Here is a 22,946-nt window from a genome sequence, read left to right as displayed (position 1 = left end):
TGCGTTGTCGCAGACGACCTTATGGGCGAACCCTCTCCTCTCTCTCCCCCGATAAACTTTTAAAACAAGAAATAAATGAGTTAGTGGTTAAATCCGAAACAGATTCCATATGAACAGCTTTGGACGAAAAAACAAACAAATGTAGCTATAAATGTTTTATAAAGGGGTCGACCACGAATTCTATATGACGTATAGATTGGACCGCAAAAGTCAACACCGGTTACCCAAAACTGTCTAACTGATAATAAACGATCCATGGGTATACTTCCCATGATTTGCGTCAACAGTTTGGGTTTATATCTAAAACAGTGTGTGCAGTTGCGTACTACTTTTCTCGCAATTTCTCTGGCGTTTACAGACAAAATTTTTAATCGCATCGACGCAATAAGCGCTCTAGGGCCTGCGTTACAGTTTGTTAAATGTAAATGAGTAGCGTACAAGTATACGAACCGACATTTTGGAATGAGTAGTGGATGTTTAGTATCATAAGGAGTTTTGTAACCGGCCACCTACTCGGAGTAATGTGAATTGCCGATTGCTTTCGAGGTGTTCTTGAAGGAATGGATTGAGTTTTTGCATCTGCTTGTTCACCGGCTACGAGTTCTTAAGGCATTTGCGGCGTTATTATGTATAACGCAAAGCGACGAGAGGAGTCACTTTCACCCAAGTGAAACAAAATTCGTATCATATAGGAGCATTCATTCACTTCAGTGACTCTCGGTGAATATCGGTGACAGCAGGTGATTGTCCTAAGTTTTTTCGTATTATATAGCGACGCAAAGTGTCACGAACACTAATTTTTAGGCTGTCAAAATATTCCCTTGCTTCTGAGTCGCGTTTGCTTCATTCACTTCGCTTTTTTATGGACCTTTATTTAACATTTTTGAGTAAAAACTGAAGAATCTTAACATTTCGTGAGAAAAATTATTGAAATATTCCACAGACAGCCGATAAAGGTTATATGTAGAGCTTCATTCAATGTGGATGCATATTTCGTCAAATTTTACTGGAATAAAAAAAGCGAAGCCTATGAAAATTATAGCCAGGGACCCAAACTGGTATTCCTTTTGTAATAAAAGTATTTCAGAAAAAATTTATTGGTGGTATGGCCTAGAAGGTTCAATGTGGTCATATTAAATCGTTCCCGAGATGGTCGAGCTTGTACCTTAATAGTGCTTGTTACCGGAACATACCGGATATATATCCGGTAAAGGACCATCAACATCAGTAACACTCCCCGAAACCTTCGGAGAATTTCTTTATCGCTACAACAACAACAACAATGAAATGAAATGCTAACCAAACAGTTTCTGTTGAATGCCCAGAAACCTGGGCATCCCAACAGACATCTGATTGATGAGGCTACACTGCCCAGGGGCTTAAGGGGTAATCTCCGTAAGCATTATGAGGAAATACGAAACATACCTGTATGAAGCAAAAAAGCACTAACAGATCTTCAGTGCTATCCACAAACAAGCATCAGACCTATAAGCCAAGAATGGCCCGACAAATCCGGTACTCAAAGAAAAATTCCCAGAACTAGCAGAGGAGGAACTTACTCTGCCTAGGGAAATGCGAGTCACTCTAGCTGAACTTCGATCTGCGTACTGTAACGGGTTAAATTACCTATCCAGAATCCACCCCGACATACAACTTGAAAGAACATTGAAGGAATTTTAAAATAAAATTCCAACACAAAATATTGAAAAAAAAAATTTGAAATTTGGTAATACTCTAGAACAGGGGTCAACTACTAATACGCGTCCAAAAATATCGTGAGAGGTGTGAAACGAAAATAAAAATATTAACTCGTTCAAAATTTATTAACGAAAAACCGAAAAATTGCAGAACAACTTTCTGAGTTGGCGGTCTTCGGCCGCGCTTATAAAAATTACTCTGGTCGATCCACCAATGGGGTGGGATCAAAATTAAATGCGTGCAAAATCTCTTATTACACAAAATTTTTTTCACTGCACAACATTACAACAACCACATATATGATTACACTGATCCACAGCAATGCATTTTTTTTTTTTGTATTTAAAGCGAAGCGGGGAACGGTAAAATACGCAAGCAAGTGCAGTTGCCTTCATACAAGTATATGGGGTGGTCAATGACTTCAACGGAGTGCAGCATCACCAAGTACAACAGCGAATGGTGTACCGATATATTTGCATATAATACGAAAGCAGCAAAAAAAGCAAACGACGACAAAGTTCTGCTCTTGTAGCTATATGCAAAAACGAAGATCAATTACCTAATATGTACATATGTATGTACGCATGTACTGCTAACTCTTTAATTTAAGCTTCCGCAAACAAAATTATGAAGCAAATTTTTTTCACAAAATGATGAAGCAAATTTTTCTGATATGTACATATCTATGTATGTATATTGACAAATGGTTTACAATTCCTTAAACGAAGCATAACAAACGAAACTCGGATAATTATGCTGCTAGAAGTCACTCACGCTATTAATTTACCGACGGTAATTTAACACTTTATTTTCTTTAGTGCAAAGGGAAATTTAAATTATATTTTCAACCTTTTATGTAAACTTATACGTTTTTATAATTATATAAAGGGGCTAACACGAAGGTCTCTCGTATAGTACAGGAAATCTTTTTACGACTTTGAACTTATATATATATATATATATATATATATATATATATATTAGCACTTTACATTTTTACCCATCCTTTCTTTGAAATATGAAAGTGTTTTGTTTCTACTTCACCGATTTTGCTTCCCAAATCGTTGTATGACGAGCATCCCAATGATATTAGCCTATCACAGGGCGATATCATTATCACAACATCAATCATAGTTGAAGGTTGCAGAGCAACATGTTTGTTGTGTTGGATCGAACTTTGGTTCGAACAGTTCGACACAACCAATGTCCAGAGCAACAAAATAAAATTATAATTAGCGTTCGATGTGCTCTAAGGAACCAACAGAGTTGTTTGTTTGAGAGTGGGCGAGCGTAACATAAAAGCCCAGGGAAGACAATCACCAACACACACTTGATAATGTACATATGTAGGTTCATATATATGTAGATTGCAATCAGTGAGCATGCACTTATACTTAGGGAACCCGCACATGCGCATAACGAAGTTGGCTCTCAACTAGTGACGCACAGAACTGCGGAATGATTTTAAGGCACAGATCATAAATACATACCATGCAGAAAATCCAACTTGAAGCAAACTATCGCACAACCAGTATGAAGCTGCATCACGCTGGAACCCCCTTTGAAAAAATCCAAATTTTTTTGTGATTTCTATAACTACAAACGATGCAATTGATTGTAGTGAAGTTCATTTTTTTGTAGTTCTTATAGTTACTCCGAAAATATAATACATTATGCGGAAACCAAGCAATTTAAGCAAATTTGGTTTTTTTCTTTTTGAAATACGTTTTAAATCGTTTGTAGTTTTTGATACGAAAAATAAATTTTTTTTTGATCCACAGGTTTCGGAGATATCGCTAACGCATCTCAAAAAAACCAAGAACGCAGCAATTTGGAAGCACTAAAAGTACTTTTCCTATAACTACAAACGATGAAATTGATTGTAGTGAAATTCATTTTTTTGTAGTTTTTATAGTTACTCCGAAAATATAATACATTGTGTGGAAACCAAGCAATTTAAGGAAATTTGGGTTTTTTCTTTTTGAAATACGTTTCAAATCGTTTGTAGTTTTTCATACAAAAAAAATTTTTTTTTTGGTCGACAGGTTTCGGAGATATCGCTAACGCATCTCAAAAAAACCAAGAACGCAGCAATTTGGAAGCACTAAAAGTACTGTTCCTATAACTACAAACGATAACGCATCTCAAAAAAACCAAGAACGCAGCAATTTGGAAGCACTAAAAGTACTTTTCCTATAACTACAAACGATGAAATTGATTGGAAGCACTAAAAGTACTTTTCCTATAACTACAAACGATGAAATTGATTGTAGTGAAATTCATTTTTTAGTAGTTCTTATAATTACTCCGAAAATATAATACATTGTGCGGAAACCAAGCAATTTAAGCAAATTTGGGTTTTTTCTTTCTGAAATACGTTTTAAATCGTTTGTAGTTTTTCATAGGTAAAAAAAATTTTTTTTGGTCCATACGTTTCGGAGATATCGCTAACGCATCTCCAAAAAACCAAGAACGCAGCAATTTGGAAGCACTAAGAGTACTTTTCCTATAACTACAAACGATGAAATTGATTGTAGTGAAATTCATTTTTTTGTAGTTCTTATAGTTACTCCGAAAATATAATACATTGTGCGGAAACCAAGCAATTTAAGTAAATTTGGTTTTTTTGTTTTTGAAATACGTTTTAAATCGTTTGTAGGTTTTCATACGAAAAAATTTTTTTTTTTTTGGTCCACAGGTTTCGGAGATATCGCTAACGCATCTCAAAAAAACCAAGAACGCAGAAATTTGGAAGCACTAAAACTACTTTTCCTATAACTACAAACGATGAAATTGATTGTAGTGAAATTAATTTTTTTGTAGTTTTTATAGTTACTCCGAAAATATAATACATTGTGCGGAAACCAAGCAATTTAAGTAAATTTGGTTTTTTTGTTTTTGAAATACGTTTTAAATCGTTTGTAGTTTTTCATACGAAAAAAAATTTTTTTTTTGGTCCACAGGTTTCGGAGATATCGCTAACGCATCTCAAAAAAACCAAGAACGTAGCAATTTGGAAGCACTAAAAGTACTTTTCCTATAACTACAAACGATGAAATTGATTGTAGTGAAATTCATTTTTTTGTAGTTTTTATAGTTACTCCGAAAATATAATACATTGTGCGGAAACCAAGCAATTTAAGGAAATTTGGGTTTTTTCTTTTTGAAATACGTTTTAAATCGTTTGTAGTTTTCATACGAAAAAAAATTTTTTTTTTGGTCGACAGGTTTCGGAGATATCGCTAACGCATCTCAAAAAAACCAAGAACGCAGCAATTTGGAAGCACTAAAAGTACTTATCCTATAACTACATACGATGAAATTAATTGTAGTGAAATTCATTTTTTTGTAGTTCTTATAGTTACTCCGAAAATATAATACATTGTGCGGAAACCAAGCAATTTAAGTAAATTTGGTTTTTTTTGTTTTTGAAATACGTTTTAAATCGTTTGTAGTTTTTCATAGGAAAAAAAATTTTTTTTTGGTCCATAGGTTTCGGAGATATCGCTAACGCATCTCAAAAAAACCAAGAACGCAGCAATTTGGAAGCACTAAAAGTACTTTTCCTATAACTACAAACGATGAAATTGATTGTAGTGAAATTAATTTTTTTGTAGTTTTTATAGTTACTCCGAAAATATAATACATTGTGCGGAAACCAAGCAATTTAAGTAAATTTGGTTTTTTTGTTTTTGAGATACGTTTTAAATCGTTTGTAGTTTTTCATACGAAAACAAATTTTTTTTTTGGTCCACAGGTTTCGGAGATATCGCTAACGCATCTCAAAAAAACCAAGAACGCAGCAATTTGGAAGCACTAAAAGTACTTTTCCTATAACTACAAATGATGAAATTGATTATAGTGAAATTCATTTTTTTTAGTTCTTATAGTTACTCCGAAAATATAATATATTGTGCGGAAACCAAGCAATTTAAGCAAATTTGGGTTTTTTCTTTCTGAAATAGGTTTTAAATCGTTTGTAGTTTTTCATAGGAAAAAAAATTTTTTTTTGGTCCATACGTTTCGGAGATATCGCTAACGCATCTCAAAAAAACCAAGAACGCAGCAATTTGGAAGCACTAAAAGTACTTTTCCTATAACTACAAACGATCAAATTGATTGTAGTGAAATTCATTTTTTTGTGTTATATCTTATAGTTACTCCGAAAATATAACACATTGTGCGGAAACCAAGCAATTTAAGTAAATTTGGTTTTTTTGTTTTTGAAATACGTTTTAAATCGTTTGTAGTTTTTCATACGAAAAAAAATTTTTTTTTTGGTCCACAGGTTTCGGAGATATCGCTAACGCATCTCAAAAAAACCAAGAACGCAGCAATTTGGAAGCACTAAAAGTACTTTTCCTATAACTACAAACGATGAAATTGATTGTAGTGAAATTAATTTTTTTGTAGTTTTTATAGTTACTCCGAAAATATAATACATTGTGCGGAAACCAAGCAATTTAAGTAAATTTGGTTTTTTTGTTTTTGAAATACGTTTTAAATCGTTTGTAGTTTTTCATACGAAAAAAAATTTTTTTTTTTGGTCCACAGGTTTCGGAGATATCGCTAACGCATCTCAAAAAAACCAAGAACGCAGCAATTTGGACGCACTAAAAGTACTTTTCCTATAACTACAAACGATGAAATTGATTGTAGTGAAATTCATTTTTTTGTAGTTCTTATAGTTACTCCGAAAATATAATACATTGTGCGGAAACCAAGCAATTTAAGTAAATTTGGGTTTTTTCTTTCTGAAATACGTTTTAAATCGTTTGTAGTTTTTCATAGGAAAAAAAATTTTTTTTTTGGTATACAGGTTTCGGAGATATCGCTAACGCATCTCAAAAAAACCAAGAACGCAGCAATTTGGAAGCACTAAAAGTACTTTTCCTATAACTACAAACGATGAAATTGATTGTAGTGAAATTAATTTTTTTGTAGTTCTTATAGTTACTCCGAAAATATAATACATTGTGCGGAAACCAAGCAATTTAAGCAAATTTGGGTTTTTTCTTTCTGAAATACGTTTTAAATCGTTTGTAGTTTTTCATACGAAAAAAAAATTTTTTTTTGGTCGACAGGTTTCGGAGATATCGCTAACGCATCTCAAAAAAACCAAGAACGCAGCAATTTGGAAGCACTAAAAGTACTTTTCCTATTACTACAAATGATGAAATTGATTGTAGTGAAATTCATTTTTTTGTAGTTCTTATAGTTACTCCGAAAATATAATACATTGTGCGGAAACCAAGCAATTTAAGTAAATTTGGTTTTTTTTGTTTTTGAAATACGTTTTAAATCGTTTGTAGTTTTTCATAGGAAAAAAAATTTTTTTTTGGTCCAGAGGTTTCGGAGATATCGCTAACGCATCTCAAAAAAACCAAGAACGCAGCAATTTGGAAGCACTAAAAGTACTTTTCCTATAACTACAAACGATGAAATTGATTGTAGTGAAATCCATTTTTTTGTAGTTTTTATAGTTACTCCGAAAATATAATACATTGTGCGGAAACCAAGCAATTTAAGTAAATTTGGTTTTTTTGTTTTTGAAATACGTTTTAAATCGTTTGTAGTTTTTCATACGAAAAAAAATTTTTTTTTTGGTCCACAGGTTTCGGAGATATCGCTAACGCATCTCAAAAAAACCAAGAACGCAGCAATTTGGAAGCACTCAAAGTACTTTTCCTATAACTACAAACCATGAAATTGATTGTAGTGAAATTCATTTTTTTGTAGTTCTTATAGTTACTCCGAAAATATAATACATTGTGCGGAAACCAAGCAATTTAAGCAAATTTGGGTTTTTTCTTTCTGAAATAGGTTTTAAATCGTTTGTAGTTTTTCATAGGAAAAAAAATTTTTTTTTTTTGGTCCATACGTTTCGGAGATATCGCTAACGCATCTCAAAAAAACCAAGAACGCAGCAATTTGGAAGCACTAAAAGTACTTTTCCTATAACTACAAACGATGAAATTGATTGTAGTGAAATTAATTTTTTTGTAGTTCTAATAGTTACTCCGAAAATAAAACACATTGTGCGGAAACCAAGCAATTTAAGTAAATTTAGTTTTTTTGTTTTTGAAATACGTTTTAAATCGTTTGTAGTTTTTCATACGAAAAAACATTTTTTTTTTGGTCCACAGGTTTCGGAGATATCGCTAACGCATCTCAAAAAAACCAAGAACGCAGCAATTTGGAAGCACTAAAAGTACTTTTCCTATAACTACAAACGGTGAAATTGATTGTAGTGAAATTCATTTTTTTGTAGTTTTTATAGTTACTCCGAAAATATAATACATTGTGCGGAAACCAAGCAATTTAAGTAAATTTGGTTTTTTTGTTTTTGAAATACGTTTTAAATCGTTTGTAGTTTTTCATACGAAAAAAATTTTTTTTTTTGGTCCACAGGTTTCGGAGATATCGCTAACGCATCTCAAAAAAACCAAGAACGCAGCAATTTGGAAGCACTAAAAGTACTTTTCCTATAACTACAAACGATGAAATTGATTATAGTGAAATTCATTTTTTTGTAGTTCTTATAGTTACTCCGAAAATATAATACATTGTGCGGAAACCAAGCAATTTAAGCAAATTTGGGTTTTTTCTTTCTGAAATACGTTTTAAATCGTTTGTAGTTTTCCATACGAAAAATAAATTTTTTTTTGGTCCACAGGTTTCGGAGATATCGCTAACGCATCTCAAAAAAACCAAGAACGCAGCAATTTGGAAGCACTAAAAGTACTTTTCCTATAACTACAAACGATGAAATTGATTGCAGTGAAATTCATTTTTTTGTAGTTTTTCAACGATTTTAAACGATTTAAAACGTATTTCAGAAAGAAAAAACCCAAATTTGCTTAAATTGCTTGGTTTCCGCACAATGTATTATATTTTCGGAGTAACTATAAGAACTACAAAAAAATGAATTTCACTACAATCAATTTCATCGTTTGTAGTTATAGGAAAAGTACTTTTAGTGCTTCCAAATTGCTGCGTTCTTAGTTTTTTTGAGATGCGTTAGCGATATCTCCGAAACCTGTGGACCAAAAAAAAATTTTTTTTCGTATGAAAAACTACAAACGATTTAAAACGTATTTCAAAAAAAAAAAACGAATTTACTTAAATTGCTTGGTTTCCGCAGAATGTATTATTTTTCGGAGTACCTATAAAAACTACAAAAAAATGAATTTCACTACAATTAATTTCATCATTTGTAGTTTGATAAGCCAAGTCAAAGAGCACTTGACTAGCATCAATTCCACCCTTAAATACGTATGTGCATATGTACACAGAAGCCTGTGCCTGTCGATCAGCTTTTGAGCATTGTATCATTGAATATATATGTATGAAAATATGAACCAAATTAGAAATGTACATATATACATATTCAATAATACTCCAAAGTAAAGGCAGATATAAAAAAAACTTGCCGCTTGCTACGTTCTAAAGCGACCAAAGACTTTATGTAAATCCGCGTATACAGATATATATATATACATATGAATGCTCGTAGCAATTAGCCAACGAAATACAATAGGCACGAGCCAAATTATGTGTCATCGGTGGTTAAAAGTGTTGCCTTTTGCAGCTTTAATCAACTGACAGCTAAAAAGGAAATTTATTATTAATACTAAAATAAAGGAATTTATTGCTCTTTTGCGACATAATGTTATTTTTCTTGGCAAAATTACTTTAGTTCATTTCGCCCCTCTCATTTATTACTATATTTATCTATGAAAATAGTGTAAAATTCTTACTTTGTACTGACATGTGATAAACAAGTCAGCATATACAATATGACGTCACAGTGCGAATTCGGGCCAGAAACGGGTAAAACTCGACTTTTATGTATTAACTGCAACACAGCTGCTGAAAACTTGGTTGTTCGACTCCGCGAACAATTTTTCGACAGAATAAGATCAGGTTTTTCAAATAGCAAATTAAAATTTCCATAAGCTCTGCCAACTCGGCAATTCGGCATATTGGAAAATTATTTGCAAAAATGTATATGAATAGTGCATAAAAATATTAAATTATATTGCTAATACGTTACTGGGAATTTATTGGGCAATATACTCGCATCTTTATTTGCATTTTTTACTACCATATTATTACTTCGATTAGGGCATATAAATAGTTTGGTATTATTTCATAGGAAAAGTGCCTAGTTATGGAAGTAGTTATGCGCGTTATAATGAAAGCCCTCAATATGCATCGAAGTTGGTATTTATAAAATCACAAACATTTTTCTTTTGACGATTTTATCAAATGCCATATTGCCAAATTGCATCACCAATTTGGACAACTTAAGAAGAAGCATTATGAATGAAAAAGAGGAAGCTAGTTTTCAGGATTTTGTGATTTACATTTGAACATACATATGTATGTATGTACACATGCTTGTGCGTAAGAATAATTATTGTTGGAAGTGGTTGGTTGAATAGAAGTTTTTTTTTTTTTTGAAGATGTGAATGTACAAACATACATATGTTAGCTTATGCTTGGATATATTGGTATCAATGAGGTGGGTGTGGAGTGGAGTGAAGTGAGGTGTTTGTTGATCTTTAGTTTAAGAATATACATATGTATGTGTTTGCATATATATCTAAGTTTGTTTATACGCTACGATCGTCATAGCAGATACATTACCATGTACATACATTTCTTAGCTTACATATGAGCATACATACATATGTATGTACGTACATTTGCTTGAGCGTAAGAATAATTTTTGTTAGAAGGGGTATGCTGAAATGAAGTTTGTTTTATTTTTGAACATATGAATTGTAAGCAACAATATTTACTTGCACATTCAAAAACTTTAATATGCTTGTAATTTAAATCGAGAGAATTATTCAAAGAACCCATTTGCTGTGCAAAAATCATTGTTTGGAATACCCAACCGGGTGTATTCGAATTTCCCAATTTTGCAATGTATTATATTTTCGTAGTAACTATAAGAACTACAAAAAAATGAATTTCACTACAATCAATTTCATCGTTTGTAGTTATAGGAAAAGTACTTTTAGTGCTTCCAAATTGCTGCGTTCTTGGTTTTTTTGAGATGCGTTAGCGATATCTCCGAAACCTGTGGACCAAAAAAAAAAATATTTTTTCCTATGAAAAACTACAAACGATTTAAAACGTATTTCAGAAAGAAAAAACCCAAATTTACTTAAATTGCTTGGTTTCCGCACAATGTATTATATTTTCGGAGTAACTATAAGAACTACAAAAAAATTAATTTCACTACAATCAATTTCATCGTTTGTAGTTATAGGAAAAGTACTTTTAGTGCTTCCAAATTGCTGCGTTCTTGGTTTTTTTGAGATGCGTTAGCTATATCTCCGAAACCTGTGGACCAAAAAAAAATTGTTTTTCGTATGAAAAACTACAAACGACTGAAAACGTATTTCAAAAACAAAAAAACCAAATTTACTTAAATTGCTTGGTTTCCGCACAATGTATTATATTTTCGGAGTAACTATAAAAACTACAAAAAAATGAATTTCACTACAATCAATTTGATCGTTTGTAGTTATAGGAAAAGTACTTTTAGTGCTTCCAAATTGCTGCGTTCTTGGTTTTTTTGAGATGCGTTAGCGATATCTCCGAAACCTGTGGACCAAAAAAAAAAATTTTTTTTCGTATGAAAAACTACAAATGATTTAAAACGTATTTCAAAAACAAAAAAACCAAATTTACTTAAATTGCTTGGTTTCCGCACAATGTGTTATATTTTCGGAGTAAGTATAAGAACTACAAAAAAATGAATTTCACTACAATCAATTTCATCGTTTGTAGTTATAGGAAAAGTACTTTTAGTGCTTCCGAATTGCTGCGTTCTTGGTTCTTTTGAGATGCGTTAGCGATATTTCCGAAACGTATGGACCAAAAAAAAAATTGTTTTTCCTATGAAAAACTACAAACGATTTAAAACGTATTTCAAAAACAAAAAAACCAAATTTACTTAAATTGCTTGGTTTCCGCACAATGTGTTATATTTTCGGAGTAAGTATAAGAACTACAAAAAAATGAATTTCACTACAATCAATTTCATCGTTTGTAGTTATAGGAAAAGTACTTTTAGTGCTTCCGAATTGCTGCGTTCTTGGTTCTTTTGAGATGCGTTAGCGATATTTCCGAAACGTATGGACCAAAAAAAAAATTGTTTTTCCTATGAAAAACTACAAACGATTTAAAACGTATTTCAGAAAGAAAAAACCCAAATTTGCTTAAATTGCTTGGTTTCCGCACAATGTATTATATTTTCGGAGTAACTATAAGAACTACAAAAAAATTAATTTCACTACAATCAATTTCATCGTTTGTAGGAAAAGTACTTTTAGTGCTTCCAAATTGCTGCGTTCTTGGTTTTTTTGAGATGCGTTAGCGATATCTCCGAAACCTGTGGACCAAAAAAAAATATTTTTTCGTATGAAAATTACAAACGATTTAAAACGTATTTCAAAAAGAAAAAACCCAAATTTCCTTAAATTGCTTGGTTTCCGCACAATGTATTATATTTTCGGAGTAACTATAAAAACTACAAAAAAATGAATTTCACTACAATCAATTTCATCGTTTGTAGTTATAGGAAAAGTACTTTTAGTGCTTCCAAATTGCTGCGTTCTTGGTTTTTTTGAGATGCGTTAGCGATATCTCCGAAACCTGTGGACCAAAAAAAAAATTTTTTTTTCGTATGAAAACTACAAACGATTTAAAACGTATTTCAAAAAGAAAAAACCCAAATTTCCTTAAATTGCTTGGTTTCCGCACAATGTATTATATTTTCGGAGTAACTATAAAAACTACAAAAAAATGAATTTCACTACAATCAATTTCATCGTTTGTAGTTATAGGAAAAGTACTTTTAGTGCCTCCAAATTGCTGCGTTCTTGGTTTTTTTGAGATGCGTTAGCGATATCTCCGAAACCTGTGGACCAAAAAAAAATATTTTTTCGTATGAAAACTACAAACGATTTAAAACGTATTTCAAAAAGAAAAAACCCAAATTTCCTTAAATTGCTTGGTTTCCGCACAATGTATTATATTTTCGGAGTAACTATAAAAACTACAAAAAAATGAATTTCACTACAATCAATTTCATCGTTTGTAGTTATAGGAAAAGTACTTTTAGTGATTCCAAATTGCTGCGTTCTTGGTTTTTTTGAGATGCGTTAGCGATATCTCCGAAACCTGTGGACCAAAAAAAAAATTTTTTTCCTATGAAAAACTACAAACGATTTAAAACGTATTTCGGAAAGAAAAAACCCAAATTTGCTTAAATTGCTTGGTTTCCGCACAATGTATTATATTTTCGGAGTAACTATAAGAACTACAACAAAATGAATTTCAATACAATCAATTTCATCGTTTGTAGTTATAGGAAAAGTACTTTTAGTGCTTCCAAATTGCTGCGTTCTTGGTTTTTTTGAGATGCGTTAGCGATATCTCCGAAACCTGTGGACCAAAAAAAAAAATTTTTTTTCGTATGAAAAACTACAAACGATTTAAAACGTATTTCAAAAACAAAAAAACCAAATTTACTTAAATTGCTTGGTTTCCGCACAATGTATTATATTTTCGGAGTAACTATAAAAACTAAAAAAAATGAATTTCACTACAATCAATTTCATCGTTTGTAGTTATAGGAAAAGTACTTTTATTGCTTCCAAATTGCTGCGTTCTTGGTTTTTTGAGATGCGTTAGCGATATCTCCGAAACCTGTGGACAAAAAAAAAATTTTTTTCGTATGAAAAACTACAAACGATTTAAAACGTATTTCAAAAACAAAAAAACCAAATTTACTTAAATTGCTTGGTTTCCGCACAATGTATTATATTTTCGGAGTAATTATAAGAACTACAAAAAAATTAATTTCACTACAATAAATTTCATCGTTTGTAGTTATAGGAAAAGTACTTTTAGTGCTTCCAAATTGCTGCGTTCTTGGTTTTTTTGAGATGCGTTAGTGATATCTCCGAAACGTATGGACCAAAAAAAAAATTTTTTTACCTATGAAAAACTACAAACGATTTAAAACGTATTTCAGAAAGAAAAAACCCAAATTTGCTTAAATTGCTTGGTTTCCGCACAATGTATTATATTTTCGGAGTAACTATAAGAACTACAAAAAAATGAATTTCACTACAATCAATTTCATCGTTTGTAGTTATAGGAAAAGTACTTTTAGTGCTTCCAAATTGCTGCGTTCTTGGTTTTTTTGAGATGCGTTAGCGATATCTCCGAAACCTGTGGACCAAAAAAAAAATTTTTTTTCGTATGAAAAACTACAAACGATTTAAAACGTATTTCAAAAACAAAAAAACCAAATTTACTTAAATTGCTTGGTTTCCGCACAATGTATTATATTTTCGGAGTAACAATAAGAACTACAAAAAAATGAATTTCACTACAATCAATTTCATCGTTTGTAGTTATAGGAAAAGTACTTTTAGTGCTTCCAAATTGCTGGGTTCTTAGTTTTTTTGAGATGCGTTAGCGATATCTCCGAAACCTATGGACCAAAAAAAAAATTTTTTTTCCTATGAAAAACTACAAACGATTTAAAACGTATTTCAAAAACAAAAAAACCAAATTCACTTAAATTGCTTGGTTTCCGCACAATGTATTATATTTTCAGAGTAACTATAAGAACTACAAAAAAATGAATTTCACTACAATCAATTTCATCGTTTGTAGTTATAGGAAAAGTACTTTTAGTGCTTCCAAATTGCTGCGTTCTTGGTTTCTTTGAGATGCGTTAGCGATATCTCCGAAACCTGTCGACCAAAAAAAAATGTTTTTCGTATGAAAAACTACAAACGATTTAAAACGTATTTCAAAAAGAAAAAACCCAAATTTCCTTAAATTGCTTGGTTTCCGCACAATGTATTATATTTTCGGAGTAACTATATAAACTACAAAAAAATGAATTTCACTACAATCAATTTCATCGTTTGTAGTTATAGGAAAAGTACTTTTAGTGCTTCCAAATTGCTGCGTTCTTGGTTTTTTTGAGATGCGTTAACGATATCTCCGAAACCTGTGGACCAAAAAAAAATTTATTTTTCGTATGAAAAACCACAAACGATTTAAAACGTATTTCAAAACGAAAAAAACCAAATTTGCTTAAATTGCTTGGTTTCCGCACAATGTATTATATTTTCGGAGTAACTATAAGAACTACAAAAAAATGAATTTCACTACAATCAATTTCATCGTTTGTAGTTATAGTAAAAGTACTTTTAGTGCTTCCAAATTGCTGCGTTCTTGGTTTTTTTGAGATGCGTTAGCGATATCTCCGAAACGTATGGACCAAAAAAAATTTGTTTTCCTATGAAAAACTACAAACGATTAAAAACGTATTTCAAAAACAAAAAAACCAAATTTACTTAAATTGCTTGGTTTCCGCACAATGTATTATATTTTCGGAGTAACTATAAGAACTACAAAAAAATGAATTTTACTACAATCAATTTCATCGTTTGTAGTTATAAGAAAAGTACTTTCAGTGCTTCCAAATTGCTGCGTTCTTGGTTTTTTTGAGATGCGTTAGCGATATCTCCGAAACCTGTCGACCAAAAAAAAAATTTTTTTTTCGTATGAAAAACTACAAACGATTTAAAACGTATTTCAAAAAGAAAAAACCCAAATTTCCTTAAATTGCTTGGTTTCCGCACAATGTATTATATTTTCGGAGTAACTATAAAACTACAAAAAAATGAATTTCACTACAATCAATTTCATCGTTTGTAGTTATAGGAAAAGTACTTTTAGTGCTTCCAAATTGCTGCGTTCTTGGTTTTTTTGAGATGCGTTAGCGATATCTCCGAAACCTGTGGACCAAAAAAAAATTTATTTTTCGTATGAAAAACTACAAACGATTTAAAACGTATTTCAAAAACAAAAAAACCAAATTTACTTAAATTGCTTGGTTTCCGCACAATGTATTATATTTTCGGAGTAACTATAAGAACTACAAAAAAATGAACTTCACTACAATCAATTGCATCGTTTGTAGTTATAGAAATCACAAAAAAAATTTGGATTTTTTCAAAGCGGGTTCCAGCGTGATGCAGCTCCAGTATGAATGCTATGCCAAACTAGACTTCATCTGTCCCTTTTTCTTTGTTCTTTCTTTTTTTTACAAGAAACTGGTAGATTTTTTTGCTGTATTCTAGATATAGTAGATTCCGATCATATAAGAACAGTCGGGAAGATCAGGTGATTATTCCGTTTGGCCTATACCTAAGGAAAGAAGCAGAGGCTTTGAATGCGTAGGCCACAGATTAACAAAATCAGTTTTGATGTAGACATCGGTAAGACCACCACGGCGGGCGAGAACTAAATCGTCGAACCCGAACTCGCGAGCGTTGGGACTAGAATCCCCGAGTAGAAAAATAAGAAAAACACAAGTTGGGGCAATATGAATTAACACATAATTTCATGAAAATAAAAACATCTAACGCATTAAAAGCAGGAGAAAAATTTGCTTCCTCGTCGCCATTTAGAAAAACAATACATTGTTTAATATCGGTTCATATAGGTGACCTAAATTGGTTGAATCGTAATTATATTTATAAATTACGAGAACTTGAAAAATTAAGAGCGGATGCAAATATACAAGTCATAAACGTTTGTACAAAGAACCTAAGAACATTTACAAGCTCTGAGCTTAAACGGAGAAGAAAGGTGAAAAATTGTGTAGGAGTGATGGATATTACGGCCACTAAAAACTTTGATTTATTAAATGAAAATGTATAAAGACGCCAATGTGCCCACCTAAATTTAGAAAAAGAGTCATCTAAAAATAAGAAGAAAATTAAAAAAAAAATCACGCGGGTGAAGAATTAACTGCACCATTTATCAACACCAAAATGCCGAGATTCCCAACAAACTTCGAGACGGTCGACATATCGCTTTCCAGAAAATTTAGCCTTAGAGTTAAATAATTTGAATTTTTTTTTTTCACTAAATTTTCTGATGTAAAATATCTGGTGAAGTTTAATTGCGTATGTAGATTAGGGTTGTAACGATTATTCAGTGGTAGTTTTTTTTTTGTAATTGTTAGAATTTAAAAAGAAAATTCATATAAAAAAGAATTAATTTAATAATCTCGAGGATTTAAATTTTTCTAAATTTTGTTTAGATATATGGTTTGGAATTCCGAAAGGTTCGCAAACTCTCATTTCCGGTACAAATTTCTGGGAGTTTGATCCCGTAATTGATACCGAAAATGGGCTCGCCCTCTTAAGTTCGTTGGTACATCCGTTTTGTATAATTCGAACCATTCGATTTCCTAGTGATGCCAAAATATGCATTCTAACATGTTGCCAGTGTAATTTCATGGTCGCTAGACATCATACATCGTACTTACAACATTCCCGTCATCGTCGCTGAGCACACCGTCGCATCGATGGAGATCAAGTAAGTAGAAATATACGTCAATTACATACACGTTGCATTTTTTTATTAGAAACATTTGTCGAAGTGTTAGAATTGGCAAATATTTTTCTTTTTATTTGTAATGATTAGGTGAAAATATCCGTTTCTGTCATTATCTTTTGAACCGCGATTTGAAATTTAGGCCCGTGTTATGTATGTCACCGTGAATGTTTGCGTCGCAGTCACTCACATTCACATTCACTCAGAAGTTCGTATTTTATAACTTCTTACGTGTTCGCGTTTGTACCCTTACGTAGTCACTACGTATTTACTGCGACTGTTAAATCCAATATGTAACCAGTATAGCCACTTATTACTTTTGTTATTTCGGAAAACTTTGCAGTGCAATTTTTTCGGAATAGCATCGTTTCAACGAGCTGGTAAAATTGCAGCGAAACACCTGATAATTATAAATAAATAAAAAACATTCTAAACGATTTCAATAATGTTGATTGTGTTTTTAAAAGTGCCGAATAATAACCAGCAGCTTTCTAGGATGTCGGTTTCCAGTAAATCAGCAAAAACGGTTTAAAGAAATAAATAAATGTAAGGCGCGATAACCTCCGAAGGGATCTAAGGCGAGCGTCTCTTCCAATTTGCGTCGTGCTTCTCTTGATTTTCCCTACAAATTGGCCGGACGGGACCTACATGTTTTATGCCGACTCCGAACGGCATCTGCAAGGCAGATGAGTTTTCACTGAGAGCTTTTCATGGCAGAAATACACCCGGAGCGCTTGCCAAACACTGCCGAGGGGCGACCCCGCTTAGAAAAATTGTATTCTAATTTAAAAACTTTATTTCTAAAATTTTGATGTTGCTTTTTCCGGGGTGCGAACCCAGGGCATACGGTGTGGTAGGCGGAGCGCGCTACCATCAAAAAGGGTTTACGTATTCTATATATAGAGCATATATGCTCTTTTGCATAACTATTTAATATGGAACATTCCGTGGCAATTCCGAGGGCAGTGTTTTGGCAGGCTTGCAGCCTTTTCGACTGGTGTTCTTAAATTAAACTGGCTACGAGTAGGACATAAGTTTATTAGAAAATAGCATCGTCAAGTTTTTAATGTAAGTGGAATATATATTTCATTATACGCTATTTAACAGCTCCTTTGTTTTAACAGCATCTTGGAGATGAACCCTTTATTGAAGCTTTTGCTCCTAAAATTATTTACACTGAATACTCGGAGCTTGATTCTGACACTCTCTAACGTCTGATACTACACCCACAGGTGACGGATGCTATAGTAGTATACAATTTTATGAAAGAAAGGGGTGTGGAAATTAGCCACGAATTAAAACAAAAACTTTTAGAACTTACTTGTTTTACAATAACAAAGAACCTTTGCCCGAAGAATTAATAGAGGTTTAAAGCTAATGCAGATGCACGTGGGCGTTTTCGTAAATTATGGAAAGATGGTGAGTTAGCTGAGCAGCTATTTGGAGAATTACAACCAAAAACAGCCAAATCATATGCAATGCTTATAAGAGGCATGGCTAAGTACTTTCAGAAAAAAGCTAATTTTGATATTTATTACACTGTTTTGTTGTTGTTGTTAAAAAATAATAGTGCTTCTATTTATCTAAAAGGCGGGATTACTCAATAGTTGTTATTGTGAATGAAGATCAGTCCCCAGGTTCAAGTGGCTTTTACGGTTATGGGCAAATCCAGTTTCCACCGGAAAGAGCATTTTAATTATAGTATGAACTCCGTTGAAGTTTTTTACCTTCCATACCTACTGCGTATTTTAGTCACAGCATCTTCTTTGTTGTTGTTGTATTAACGGTAAAGACATTGTTGTTGTTGTTGTTGTATATATGTTGTCTAATAGGTGCACCGATCACAAATTTTCATCAATGTCCTCTAACGTGAGCCCAAGGAAACTTGCTGTTTCAACAGGGTAGTGAGGGGGGTTTAGAAGCGTTGGTTCCACATTACAATTGAAGAGATGGTTAGTGTCATGTGCGGACACATTGCAAGCAGGACATACATTTTATATGTCGGGGTTGATTCTGGATAAGTGCAGTACCAAGATCGAAGTTGAACTAGATTAACGGGCGTTTCCCTAGGGAGAGTGCGTTCCTCCTCTGCTAGTTCTGAGTATTCTTCTTTAAGTACTAGATTCGTCGGGAAATTCCTGTCATAGAGGTCCGACGCTTGTTTGTGCACATCACTAAAGACCTGCTTATGCTTTTTTGCTTCATACAGCTGTGTTCTCCGGTGCCGTATTTGCTCATAATGCTTACGGAGATGACTCCTTAAGCCCCTTGGCGGCGTAGGGTCATCAATCAGGTGCCTGTCGTGATGCCCAGGTTTCTGGATATTCAACAGAAACTGTTTGGTTATCATTTCATTTCTCTCCATAATGAGGTGTACTCTCACCTTATTATGTAAATGGTGTTCTGGGGACATAAGAAGACAGCCCGTAGCGGTTCTGAGGGCAGTATTTTGGCAGGCCTGTCTGTCAGACATCGACGTGAATGTTCAATATGGTCGTCATTTGGCGCGTCCATGTTGCAAATAAGGTCGCCGATGATTTGATCGATGACAATGTCAGGTTTCGCGAGGCGAAAAAACTGGAGAGATCAGGAGATAGTTGTTTATTATATTACTTAGCTCATCGATGGGTGACCCGGGACCTGTAGCCATTATCGTGCAGTCATTAGCGTAGGATAGAATAGTAACTCCCTCTGATGGCGAAAGGAGCTTCGATATGTAGAAGTTAAACAGAAGCGAAGATAGGACACCACCCTGTGGTACCCCCTGTTTAATTCTTCTGGGCTTAGATGTTGCGTTCCTGAATTGTACCGATGCTTCCCGAACAGGCATATAATTTGCGATACACCTTCGAGGCTTGAAATAATTCTCTAGGTTGTTCGAGAATAAGTAGGACCACCGATTTATAAGAAAATTAGCACGGAGGTATAATTATTATCGTTATAAAGAAATGCACAATAAAATTATTATTTCTTTTTTCCTATTATTCAAAATTAGTTTTTACATAAAACTAAGAAAATGAGGATTCATGGTCCTTTACCGGGTATATATCCGGTATGTTCCGGTAACAAGCACCATTAAGGTACAAGCTCGACCATCTCGGGAACGATTTGTAATGACCACATTGAACCTTCAGCACCTTAATCTTTTCTGAAAGAGTTTTAATACAAAAGGAAGAACAGTTTGGGTCCCTGGCTATAATATATATTATAGGTTTCGCTTATGTTTGTTTTTTATTCCTGTAAAATTTTACGAAATATGGATCCACGAAGCTCTAAATATAACCTTTATCGGCTGTCTATTGAAAATTTTAATCCTTTTTTCAAGAAATGTGAAGATTCTTAAATTTTTTACTAAAATATGATAAAAAAACGAAGTGAATGAAGCAAACGCAACACCCCAGCGGGTTAGGGGATCAGAATATACCCGCTGTAGGCGACTAAAATACCAGATTCAAGGGGTTGTGTACCGCAACCCTTCAGGTTGCCAGCGCAATATATAGCTTCTCCGAACCGAATTGTCAACCTCACCTATCCGCGGCGAATCCTGTTTCACTAACAGACGAGGCTCTGGCGAACCCAAACTCCTCATGGAACTTGGGGTGGGGAGGGGGAAATGGCCTGAAGGTTTAATGTGGCCACATAAAACGTTCCCGAGATGGTCGGGCCAGCTCCTTAATGGTGCTGTGGTACCAGAGCGTACCGGATCTGTATCCGGCAAAGAACCATCTCATCGATAACACTTCGGGGAGCAACCTTATCGCTAAAACAAAAACAAGCAAACGCAACCCAGTAGCAAGTGAATATTTTGACAGCAAAAATGAGTGTTCGTGACACTTTCCATCGCTATATAATACGAAGAAACGTAAGCAATCACCTACAGTCTCCAATAGTCATTGAGAGTCACCGAAGTGAATGAATGCTCTTATATGATACGAATTTGGTTTCACTTGGGTGAAAGTGACTCTACGCGTCGAGTTGCGTTATACATAATAACGCCGTTAAGTTTGGTTGCGTTCGAACATAATAGTTAGCACAAAGAGCATACATAACAAGAGACGTCAGTTCGTATGTTTGATATCAAACACTCGCTACAAAAGATTGTGTTTACTGACAGTTGCTTCCCACTTTTCGTTTTAATTTTCGCCGCATGTCAAAACACTAGAGCAGTGTTGCCAGAACTTCTTTGTAGAAAAAAGGCTATATTTACAAAAATTAAAGGCTAAAAGAAGCGAAATCAAATTTTTTAAAGCTACGAATAAAATCTAAAAGTTAAAGTCAACTTTTCAAGAATTTTACTAATTTTTTTCATAAAAACCATAAGCTCTGCAAAAAATACGATTAGCCTAGAATGATTGTTTTAAAGATTAATTGAGGTTGGTGTAGTCAACGATTGCATATGCACAAACAAAAGGAAGCAGTCAAACTACCTAGCATTTTTCTTTTGAATATAATGTATGAATGCAGCTAAAATATTTGTCGATTAGTGACAAGCAAAATGGTAAAGGAAACGGTTACTCAAAACGCAAAAATCCAAATTTTGGGTTTATTTTATACTGCTTCTCCCATACTTCTGTCAATTAAATCTACATTTGTGCATCGCTGCAACCAAAAAAATTTATTAATTTCAATGACGTAAAAATACATGGCAGAATAAACAGATGGAAAGTTATATGACATTATATGTCTCCCCACTAGATGTTGGACCCCAAATCCGAATTTTGAGGGCTTATATGATCCAAGTATGCAAATTTTGTATACTAGACTAGACCTAAAACTTGAGGTATATCTTCAATGTCATATAGTGTTGTTAATTGAGTTAATATTGTCGCGTTCGTTAATCTACGAGCATCGGCCTCTCGTCTAAGGGATGTAAAATTTCGTTAAAGCTTCAGACAGATTCTCATAAAACATATTAAAATGTTCCGCCAGGAACCCAGACTTGCCCATACACATAAATACGTCTCAAGATATTTCAAGATCACAGTGCTATTGATCATCTGATGTATGAGAATTAATGATATCATTTCTTATAACAAAGCCGTGGCAGCATACAAATCGTGGCATAACAAAATCGGGGAAATATTTCGTACAGAATAAGAAAAAGGATACAAACTCAGCCATTTTGCAGAGTGATAGGTTACCTAGTTCAAGTCAATTCGCCTGAATGCACTAAATGTAAAATTTTGTTTAAAATTAATTTTGTCGCTGGTCATCTCATTGGCTCCATCAATGGCAGGCTTTATAAAATTACCAAGAGGCAAACGTGATTTTGAAATAAGTTTTTAATTCAGTGTTGTATCATTTTTATGAGGCTCTATTTGAGTTACTAAAATCTATGAGAAAATTTGTTTGTTAACCGATCGAAACATCTAACCACCAAAAATAGACCTCTCGTTCTGATAAGTCCGTTGTTTCATCAATTACATATATACAAAATTTGTTTTTTGGAAAATCCGAGATTACTCCTTTATGTGCCGGAATTGTCTTTGTTTTGCTGCAATTAAATGATTGAACGATTTTTGAATCTGTGCAGCAGTGAAAAACACAAAAATACCAAAATCCTGGCTACTTCCTTAAAAAGTACCAAAATTGACAAAAAGGTACCAGCGCACCAAACAGAGTTCGAAGTGGCAACCGTGGTTTTCGCCGTGTGTTTGCGAACAGCCTTAAAAGGAAATGTCAGTAACCACAATCTAAATTAGCGACTAGTTTGTGTTCGAAGCAAACATGTTAAGTGATGTCTCTTGTTATGTATGCTCTTTGGTTAGCACACACAACCTGTTTCATTACCGTGG

Source organism: Eurosta solidaginis, chromosome X (assembly GCF_040869045.1).
Source record: "Eurosta solidaginis isolate ZX-2024a chromosome X, ASM4086904v1, whole genome shotgun sequence".
Taxonomy (NCBI): Eukaryota; Metazoa; Arthropoda; class Insecta; order Diptera; family Tephritidae; genus Eurosta; species Eurosta solidaginis.
Note: the sequence above shows the minus strand (reverse complement) of the source record.